Genomic DNA, 11,359 nt, shown 5'->3' with positions numbered 1-11,359 from the left:
GATTACACTGTATATGGGGATCTATAGATCACACTGTATATGGGGATACACTGTATATGGGGATCTATAGATCACACTGTATATGGGGATCTATAGATCACACTGTATATGGGGATCTCTAGATCACACTATATATATGATCTTTAGATCACACTATATGGGGGAAACCTAGATCACACTGTATATGGGGATCTCCAGATTACACTGTATATGGTGATCTATAGATCACACTGTATATAGGGATCTATAGATCACACTGTATATGAGGGGAACCTAGATCACACTGTATATGGGGATCTCTAGATCACACTGTATATGGGGATCTATAGATCACACTGTATGTGGGGATCTCTAGATCACACTGTATATGGGGATCTCTAGATCACACGGTATATGGGGATCTCTAGATCACACTGTATATGGGGGAACCTAGATAACACTGTATATGGGGATCTCTAGATCACACTGTATATGGGGGCAACCTATATCACACTGTATATGGTGATCTATAGATCACACTGTATATGGGGATTTATAGATCACACTGTATATGGGGATTTATAGATCACACTGTATATGGGGATCTCTAGATCACACTGTATATGGGGGAAACCTAGATCACACTGTATATGGGGATCTCTAGATCACACTATATATGGGGATCTCTATAGATCACACTGTATATGGGGATCTCTAGATCACACTATATATGGGGATCTCTATAGATCACACTATATGGGGATCTCTAGATCACACTGTATATGGGGATCTCTAGATCACACTGTATATGGGGATCTCTAGATCACGCTGTATATGGGGGATCTCTAGATCACACTGTATATAGGGTATGCAAGTGACATACCAGCTCTGGCTTGTCAAGGTAAGGAGGCTTATTCGCCATGCAATGCTCCTCTGGGAAATTTAATATGCAAATTGCCTCTTCAGAGAAAAAGAGGACTTAACTCTATAGCGCCACCTGTTGGAAGTAGCTATCCTACAAGTCACAATCAACCCTGTAACGAGTCGTGCAATATGACTTAGGATAAAAGCCAAATCAGTATCTCAATTCGCAGACACGGTGTTTCGGGCTGTTGGCCCTTGTCATCGCTACTTCCAACAGGTGGCGCTATAGAGTTTAAGTCCTCTTTTTCTCTGGAGGGGCAATTTGCATATTAAATTTCCCAGAGGAGCATTGCACGGTGAATAAGCCTCCTTACCTTGACAAGCCAGAGCTGGTATGTCACTCTCTATAAGGAGAAACCTTACCCCTTAGACCCCACTGTATATAAGGGAAACCTAGATTACGCTGTATATGGGGGATCTATAGATTACTCTGTATATGTTTTTTTCTTTATTACACTGTATATGGAGGTAATGTAGCTCAAGGCCATGGCTTCCCACTCTGCCATGGAGTGTAACTGTGTGGACATGCCATACTCTGGATATAGGTAAGAAAGGTGTGACTGACAACCTGCAGCACTGGCGGCCGTGTCCTGCTCGTGTCCTGCGGGTTCACAGTGCAGGTTGTACCTTACATTGTGGCCACACATACCGTATATACCATGGAGTCCGCCAGTAAGACTATAGCTATGGGAGCAGAGGTGGAAAAAATCCATAGACCAGGAAGAGAAAATCTGCTCTATTGTGTTGTTTTTACTTTTTTACTACATAGTTGATATTTTTACTTCTCCTCTGTAGAAACATTGACACATGGAAACCACCAGCATGTAGGATGCTAATGTGGGCAGAACTCATTAGTCTGGGGATACATGATTTGTGCAACTTGTCTGCAAACTGTGGTCACACGACTTCACTTCTTAGGGTGTGATGAATTTGGCACATAGACTGCGCTCGGCAGCACAACCCCACAGGATCATTTGAAGATTACATCTCCTATAGATGTGAATTAGGTGCCATTGCTCCGTACCACTCCTCTCCATCATGATCCTCTATGGGAGGCAAAATTACGTGCAAGTGAGATAGCAAGAAAAATCTTTACAGTAGCCAAAAGTGTAGACAATATTATAGAAAAAAGTTTATTGAACATTCATTCTGCAGCTGTATTAGAAATTAATTCTTGCGCCATTTTCTTTTCTCGTAAAAGCTTCTCTTGATCCCTTTTCTCTTATACAAGGCCTGCAGATCTTCTCTGTGAAGCATCCAGCAGTGGTCTCACATGTTCACGTTCCATCTCCTTGATATCCTGATGAAATCTTTTCCTTGCTCTTCGCTAACCGCACCAGGGTTTTCAGGAAAGTAGTCCAAATGATGGGAATGTAAAATATCTATCTTCAAATTCATCAGACAACCCAAGGCTTTGAAATGTTTCTGCATGTTCTCCACGATAGACCTAAATTTTGGATCTTTGTTGTTACCTAGAAATTTCTTCATGACTTCTTTAAAAGAATCCCAAGCCCTTTTTTCAACAGTTTTCATTTTTGTTTCGAACACGGTGTCCTTCATGAGCTTCCCAATATCCGGACCCACAAAAATACCTTCCTTCAGTTTTGCTTCAGAAAGTCCTTGGAACTTGGTACACAGGTACCTAAAAGTCTCTCCTTTTTTTCAGTAGAGCTTTCGCAAACTGCTACATCAGTCCAAGCTTAATGTGGAGTGGTGGCTGGAGAGCTTTATTGGGATCAACTAAACTTTCTATAATTATATTTTTGAGATGTTCTCGTTGGTCAACTTTTTTGGCTCTATTGATGAGTCCTATCCCAGCTGTCCCAGTCACACAAAAAGCATGGGTACTATGTGTATCCTCCTTGCTGAGAGAGAACTTTCAGATCACCACATATTGACCATCCTTGATCTTGGTAGTTAAGTTTCTTGAGAATAAAGCCTAAATACTCCTAGCTTTCCTTCAGGTGCACAGAATGCCCTACAGGCATTGACACATGCTTGCTGCCATTGTGCAGTAGCACAGCTTTCAGACTTTTTTGGATGAATCACTAAAGAGTCTCCACTCGCTTACATTGTGTTTAATGTTACATTTTTCCATCAGTCCAGGAACATCACTGCAATACACTACACTGCGTCTTGAGAAAAATATGGAAGGAATTCCTTTTCTCTGCTTCGGTACCATGAAAAACAGTTATCAGGAGCTAGCAGGTTCTTTTCCTTTAGGCTAGAGCCTAAAAGCTCTGCAAAATGTTTTGGAAGGTCCAAGTCCCTGACTAAATCATTTAATTTGAGCTGTGAAAAAGCCGTGGCTCGTTGGGACTGTGGCCCCCCCAGGGTCCTGGTCGTCGCAGTGGTATTGCTTTCCTCTCGGGGAGAGTGATGCTACGTTTGGAGGCAAAGAAGGATAACTGCATCCAGGTATCACAAACATGCAACACATTTCACACTCCAGACCACGGAGGAGGCCTTCTCGAAACAGTCTGTGGACCTTGGGGAGAGATTTAGGTCACGTGGATACAGTAATAGGAGTATAAAAAGAGGGTATCTCCGAGCTAAAAATCAAAAAAGAGGTGATCTTCTATCCTATGTTCCCAAAACTAAAGAGAAGGATGATAAAATTAGGTACATATCCACATTCAACCACCAGTGGGGAAGAATGAGGAATATCCTGAGGAGACACTGGCCTATATTAAGAACAGAGCCGGCTTTGGCGGATTGTCTCTCGGAAGAACCCCTCATGACTGCAAGGAGGGGGAAAAATTTAAGAGATATCCTGGTCAAAAGCCATTATGTAACTAAGATTCCTCCTATCTTTGGCGCTGGAAAAAGAAAATGGGGCTTTTTCCCATGCGGGGACTGCCTGGCGTGTCGTAATCATGTAAGAACACTATCATTTGCCTCTGTGGATGGGAAACAGTTCAAAATTACAGTTCAAAATTACAGATTACATTTCATGTAGTACCACTTTTGTGGTCTACATGGCAAAGTGTACATGTAATCTATCCTATGTCGGTCTGACCTCACGTGAACTGAGGGTCAGAACACGGGAGCATGTTAGAGATATTATGGCTGCCAAAGAGGCAAATGATGATGTAGCTCTCAAGTCAATACCGAGACACTTCAAACAGTATCATAGATGTAATCCGAAAGAACTGAGTGTCTTTGGAATTGATCACGTTAGGGGGGGAATAAGAGGCGGGGATTTAAAGAAAAAACTTGCACAATTGGAATGCCGATGGATCAACATTTTGGGTACTATGTCGCCACACGGGTTAAATGAACAGATTAGCTTCGCATCCTTCTTATAAAATCTCTAGTTTCGGGTCCGTTATGATTCCCTATTTCTGGATTTTAATTTTGTGTGTCCTTGTTTATTTGTAGTACCTTTACACGTATTCCTTTCCATCGTTGGTGTTTGTCTGGGCGTGTTCGTGACATCTGGATGTTTTGCTGGCCGTATCCCCGGACATTTGAAGAATCTGGAAGAACATTGAAATTATTGACAGAATATGTTATATATGAACGATGTAATGACTACGATATTGTATGACAGCAACAAAGGGGTGATGTTACATATTGGAGGAATTGCCCCTTTATATATGATATAATAATTTATATTATTTTCCTTTTTTTCTGTTTTTGTTATATACTTTTGCATTTTATTCTGTTTTTTTCTCTGATTACCCTTCTTTTGTTCGGAGGATCTTTTGTGTAAGGGGCATAGGCCTTGAGTGGGAGCAGTACTTTGTCAGGGTTAAAATACTGGGGCAATGGACATATCTTCTTTTCTTTTCTACGGGGGTGGAAGAAGTGCCCGAGTCTAGTACTGGGCACTTTTTCGATCATTTGGTAACCATATTTAGACGTTTCACAGTATTTGTTTACATCTCGCACTTTCTGCACTTTATTTTATTTATTACATATATTGGGATGGTTTTTCTCACTCCTTGTTAGATGGATGAGGTAGTTTTTGACATGACTGCCACTGTTTTGTGACAGTTGTACTGCTTTATTTCTATCTACAGTATTGATGGCCGAGTATTCGGCATTATGTCTATTAGGTGACATTACATACAAGCGTCATTGCACTAATTGCACGATTTCACTCATTTGGGGTATTATGTATTCTGTTGCACATTCTAATCAGTGTTATGTGGGGATTTCATATAAATCTATGGGGATAAGAGTGTTCGCCCCATTTATGCATATCTTAGTTAGCTCTGCCGCTGCTGCCCATAGTTGCTCCCTTGAGGAAAATGGCCGTGAACGTACGCGCGCATGCGCGCCGCAACGGTGCCTGCACGTCGCCCTCTTCGGCATATAGTAGCGGTGGAGCAGGAAGTGACGTCTTGAGGGTTTTCCCTCTGCCTGCTCGCAGCGCCGTAGATGCCGGGGATGGGACATGCGACGCTCCGTAGACGGCGGCGCGCATGCGCCAAATTAAGTGCGTGATGGCTTTTTCAGCTGACAATACACCCATAAATACATAAATACAGCCCAGCGTGACACACAAACATGTCCCCCCGAGGAAGCTCACGCGAAACGCGCGTCGGGGCTAATCGGGCACACACTGGCACCTCAGGATACTTGGGTAAGAATGACAGGAAGAGCTGGACTTTTCCATTATGCTGTTTGACTTATGATTCATGATGCAGTTCACCTTGGGGCATAATTGCCACTCATACATAGCACTATGCACTTTATAATTATTGTTACTAGCTACTGAGTGAACAAATTTGCCCCTATGTGAGTACCTGCACGTGTCATTTCTAAGCCCCAGGTGCTACTTTTCAGTGTGGTTGTCCCGCCATACATGTGCTTGAACGTGTACCTTGTCCTTTTATATTGTTGTTTATCATTTGTGTATATGATTTCCCAATAAAGTTGTTATTGCTTTTACAAATCGATGGGTGTCCATACTCCGTAGTTCTTTGTAGGATATATAGGTATCACAAACATGCAATACATTTCACACTCCAGACCACCAGGGGGATCTTCTGCTCCTATTTATTAGGTCACTCCCCATATAGATATAGCTGGTAGTCTGTAGGGAAAGTAAAGGCTGAGTCACACATAACGATATCGTTGCAACATCACGCTTTTGGTGACATAGCGACGATCCCGCTAACGATCTCGTTATGTGTGACAGCGACCAATGATCAGGCCCCTGCTGGGAGATCGTTGGTCGTTGGGGAATGATCAGGACCATATTTTGGTTGCTGATCACCCGCTGTCATCGCTGGATCGGCGTGTGTGACGCCGATCCAGCGATGTGTTCACTTGTAACCAGGGTAAATATCGGGTTACTAAGCGCAGGGCCGCGCTTAGTAACCCGATATTTACCCTGGTTACCATTGTAAAAGTGAAAAAAAAAACAGTACATACTCACATTCTGATGTCTGTCACGTCCCCCGGCGTCCACAGGGTTAAAACTGCTTTCGGCAGGAGCGCTGCTAATGCACGCGCTGCTGCCGAGAGCTTCCCTGCACTGACTGTGTCAGCGCCGGCCGTAAAGCAGAGCACAGCGGTGACGTCACCGCTGTTACTGCCGGCGCTGACACATTCAGTGCAGGGAAGCTCTCGGCAGCAGTGCGTGCATTAGCAGCGCTCTTGCCGAAAGCAGTTTTAACCCTGTGGATGCCAGCGGGGGACGTGACAGACATCAGAATGTGAGTATGTAGTGTGTTTTTTTTTTTTTACTTTTACAATGGTAACCAGGGTAAATATCGGGTTACTAAGCGCGGCCCTGCACTTAGTAACCCGATGTTTACCTTGGTTACCCGGGTGCTGCAGGGGGACTTCGGCATCGTTGAAGACAGTTTCAACGATGCCGAAGTCGTTCCCCTGATCGTTGGTCGCTGGAGAGAGCTGTCTGTGTGACAGCTCCCCAGCGACCACACAACGACTTACCAACGATCACGGCCAGGTCGTATCGCTGGTCGTGATCGTTGGTAAGTCGTTTAGTGTAACTCCAGCTTTAGTCAGTTCCAGACAGGAGTTAGTTCCTGGCAGAGCTCCAGTCAGGAGTTCCGTCAGTTCCAGACCAGAGTCTGAGGAGGATGGAAGGTTAAAGGAGCTGTGCATGCCCTCAGAGCTGCAGCTCCCAGAAAGAGATATTGAAAGACAGAACTGTATTGCCCTGACCGAATACCACAGGTGGCGCCACAAACATTCCCCTTAAAGACCTTTCCCCTTTACACGGACGTCCTAGGGTCACGGACCGGGTCAGCCACCGTGACATCCCCCTGTGAACCGCAGGACCCGGTACCGAGTACCCCACGGCCCTTGGGGGGTGATCCAACTTTGGCATCACGAACAGGATCTGCTAAACCCTGTAAATCGGGTCATGTGCGCCTAGAGACTGTGCCAGAATTGTGCCTTAACTGTGATTTATTGAAAGACTGTGTATCGCAAAAAGACCACCAAAACTGCCGCCATTACAGCACCCTGAGGAGCGCTGGAGAAGAAGGGCGTGCCATCGTGAGCGGGAACTAACTGAGAAGCGCGAAAAATAATAGCTGCCCAGTCCAAATACCTCTGTACCCTGAGGACGTGTCCATCAGCAACAGAAATCCGCCTCCTGATCCTAAATGGCGGGAGGAGACCAAGAAGAAGGAACCTCCCCCGGAGAAGAGAGCGGGAAAGAGACCAGGATGGAGAGAGCCACGTGGAAGACGCCATGGCCAGCAGCCCGGAACCAGAGCGTGGGATGGAGCATGAGGACTCTCCCAGCCAGGGCCTGCAAGAACTGCACCCTGAATCCGGACCTCCTGCGAAAAGAAAAGGAAGAGCGCACCTGTCAGCTCATGCGCCAGGAGCTGGAAGCTGTGGCCGGGTGGAAGAAGACCTTCATAGGGAGCCTCACCAGACGTCCGTCTGCAACCTTGTCTGGTCCGGAGCAAGAAGGAAGTTCCGGCGCTCCGAAGCCAGAAAGCAAGGCCCTGCCGGAAAGCGAGATGCTGCAACCGGAGACGACAATGCCGCAGGACCAGGCACCGCAACAAGTGATCCTGACCCCAGCAGAGGAGCAGACCGGCACCGGAGGGACTGCATCTGAAGCAGGTATGAGGAACGACCTTGCCCCGGTGACTGACCCCGCTCCAGCGCCTGCTCCTGTCACAGCTACTGACCCCGCTCCAGTGACTGATCCCTGACTGTGCCACGCTGCAGGCTGACGAGTCACTGGTCGGTCCGCTCCCAGCATAAGAGAAAGTAAAAGAAAAATCTCAAAAATGACTGTATGTAGTTCACTGTTAACAAACTATTTGCTGCTAAAGTTTATTGAACCCGGCCAGGGTTATTCCTTAAAGGGGTCCTCAGTTTTAAGAGGATCCTAGGTTTTGCACGTTTGCACAAGTTGCCTTAACGAACTGAGAATCATGAACTGTGCATGATCAGAACTTTGCTTGTAAATAGTTTGCACCTTCTTAAAGGTGCTTCTTACTGATTTTACAAAAGAAGCTTTTAAAGAGACTGCTTCTAAAGAAACTGTTTCTAATTTTGCTGTGAAAGTTGCTTTGTTTTCCAGAGACCTGAAGAAAAACCCATTTGGCGCGGCAGGATTCCGGGTCTGGATACACTCCCTGAAGCCCGCCCAGGCCAACACTGAAGGATAATGACGAGTCCCTCGCTTCGTTCCTGCTGTTCTAAAGTTTTAATTGACTTGAATATTAGTGTGATTGATACATTGCACTACCTCATTAAAAGAGTCTTGAATATTGCTTGAACCCTTAAAGGGAATGTTTAATCGTTGCACTTTGCTGGAATATATTAAAGAGTTAATATAGTAAATCGTAATGAAAGCTGAAATTTGAATTTAGTTAGAATGATGCTTCAATATAGCCGATAGTGAGTACTGATATCCTGATGCACTTTTGATAAAATAAAGAGAATAAGGTAACTTGTGGGGGTTAGACGAATACTTTGCACTTAAGAGACAGTATACCCATAGAGGGTCATAGCATTTCATAGATAGTTAATAATCATATTGTTTTATTACAGTTCCTATCCGTGAAAGTAGGCCTACAATATAAACATGTTATGTAATGTTCAAGTGTCCTCACCTCCCATAAAGGGAAGCCTTAGATATAGTATTAATTTGTTTTCTAGCATTTCAAAATTTGTATGTCTGTTTGCTAACCTGTAACTGTTATTTTTCTTTTCCCAGTCCGGGAGTACTGGATTTACCCGGGGAGGGGGGGTTGCGGGGTGTGCGGCGCCCCAGGGTCCTGGTCGTCGCAGTGGTATTGCTTTCCTCTCGGGGAGAGTGATGCTACGTTTGGAGGCAAAGAAGGATAACTGCATCCAGGTATCACAAACATGCAACACATTTCACACTCCAGACCACCAGGGGGAGCTTCCTGTTTATTAGGTCACTCCCCATCTACTATATAATTGTCTAAGGGTCACTTCCGTCTGCCTGTCCTTCTGTCTGTCTGTCACGGATATTCATTGGTCGCGACCTCTGTCATGGAATCCAAGTCGCTGATTGGTCTCGGCAGCTGCCTATCATGGCTGCCGCGACCAATCAGCGACAGCCACAGTCCGATTAACCCCTCCCTACTCCCCTGCAGTCACTGCCCGGCGCCCGCTCCATACTCCCCGCAGTCACGGCTCACACAGGGTTAATGTCGGCGGTAACGGACCGCGTTATGCCGTGGGTAACACACTCCGTTACCGCCGCTATTAACCCTGTGTGACCAAGTTTTTACTATTGATGCTGCCTATGCAGCGTCAATTGTAAAAACATCTAATGGTAAAAATAATTTAAAAAAATAAAAAATCATTATATACTCACCTTTTCCGCTCCTCGCGATGCTCCAGGCACGTTCCGGTGCAAGGATGGTCTGCGAAAAGGACCTGCCATGATGTCACGGTCATGTGCCCGCGAATTCATCGCAGGTCTTGCGCGCCTGCGCGAGAAGGACCTGCCGTGACGTCACGGTCATGTGACCGCGACGTCATCACAGGTCCTGCGCGAGAAGGACCTGCCGTGACATCACGGTCATGTGACCGCGACACGGTCATGTGACCGCGACGTCATCACAGGTCCTGCGCGCCTGCGGGAGAAGCAGGCAACAGAATTACAAGGGTACCATTGGAAGGTGAGTATATGTTTATTTTTTATTTTTTAACCTGTCACATACGTGGCTGGGCAATATACTACGTAGCTGGGCAATATACTACGTGGCTGGCCAATATACTACGTGACTGTGCTGTATACTGCGTGGCTGGCCAATATACTACGTGGCTCTGTGCTGTATACTACATCGCTGGGCAATATACTACGTGGCTCTGCTGTATACTACGTCGCTGGGCAATATACTACGTGGCTCTGTGCTGTATACTACGTCGCTGGGCAATATACTACGTGGCTCTGTGCTGTATACTATGTCGCTGGGCAATATACTACCTGGCTCTGCTGTATACTACGTCGCTGGGCAATATACTACGTGGCTCTGTGCTGTATACTACGACGCTGGGCAATATACTACCTGGCTCTGCTGTATACTACGTCGCTGGGCAATATACTACGTGGCTCTGTGCTGTATACTACGTCGCTGGGCAATATACTACGTGGCTCTGTGCTGTATACTATGTCGCTGGGCAATATACTACGTGGCTCTGTGCTGTATACTATGTCACTGGGCAATATACTACGTGGCTCTGTGCTGTATACTACGTCGCTGTGCAATATACTACGTGGCTCTGTGCTGTATACTACGTAACTGGGCAATATACTACGTGGCTCTGCTGTATACTACGTCTCTGGGCAATATACTACGTGGCTCTGTGCTGTATACTACGTTACTGGGCAATATACTACGTGGCTGGGCAATATACTACGTGGGCTGTGCAATATACTACGTGGGCTGTGCAATATACTACGTGGCTGGGCAATATACTACATGGCTGGGCAATATACTACGTCACTGGGCAATATACTACGTGGACATGCATATTCTAGAATACCCAATACGTTAGAATCGGGCCACCATCTAGTATAGATATAACTGGTAGTCTGTGGGGAAAGTTAGTCAGTTCCAGACAGGAGTTAGTTCCTGGCAGAGCTCCAGTCAGGAGTTCTGTCAGTTCCAGACCAGAGTCTGGAGGAGAATGGAAGGTTAAAGGAGCTGTGCATGCCATCAGAGCTGCAGCTCCCAGAAAGAGATATTGAAAGGCAGAACTGTATTGCAGCGAGCATGCAAGGAAATCAAAGCAAAGGAGAGGATACCAGAAGGGGACCAGCCCTGCTGGGAGCTTGAAAAAGAGAGGGCGTTAAGGGGGAACTTTAGCGCCAGTGTTTGTGCCTTCTGCCACTCTTTCCCTGCAAGGATGCCAGCTTGCTCACCACTGCGGCCCCCATCCCGCACTATCTGCTCCTTCCGAGCCTGCAGCTGCCTGGGGTGCGCTCCCTGTGTGCAGATCCCTGGTCACCGTGCTTAGGGTGAGCACG

This window comes from Ranitomeya variabilis, chromosome 2 (genome assembly GCF_051348905.1).
Source record: "Ranitomeya variabilis isolate aRanVar5 chromosome 2, aRanVar5.hap1, whole genome shotgun sequence".
Lineage (NCBI taxonomy): Eukaryota > Metazoa > Chordata > Amphibia > Anura > Dendrobatidae > Ranitomeya > Ranitomeya variabilis.
The sequence above is the reverse complement of the archived record's forward strand: the minus strand, read 5'-3'. Positions refer to the sequence as shown.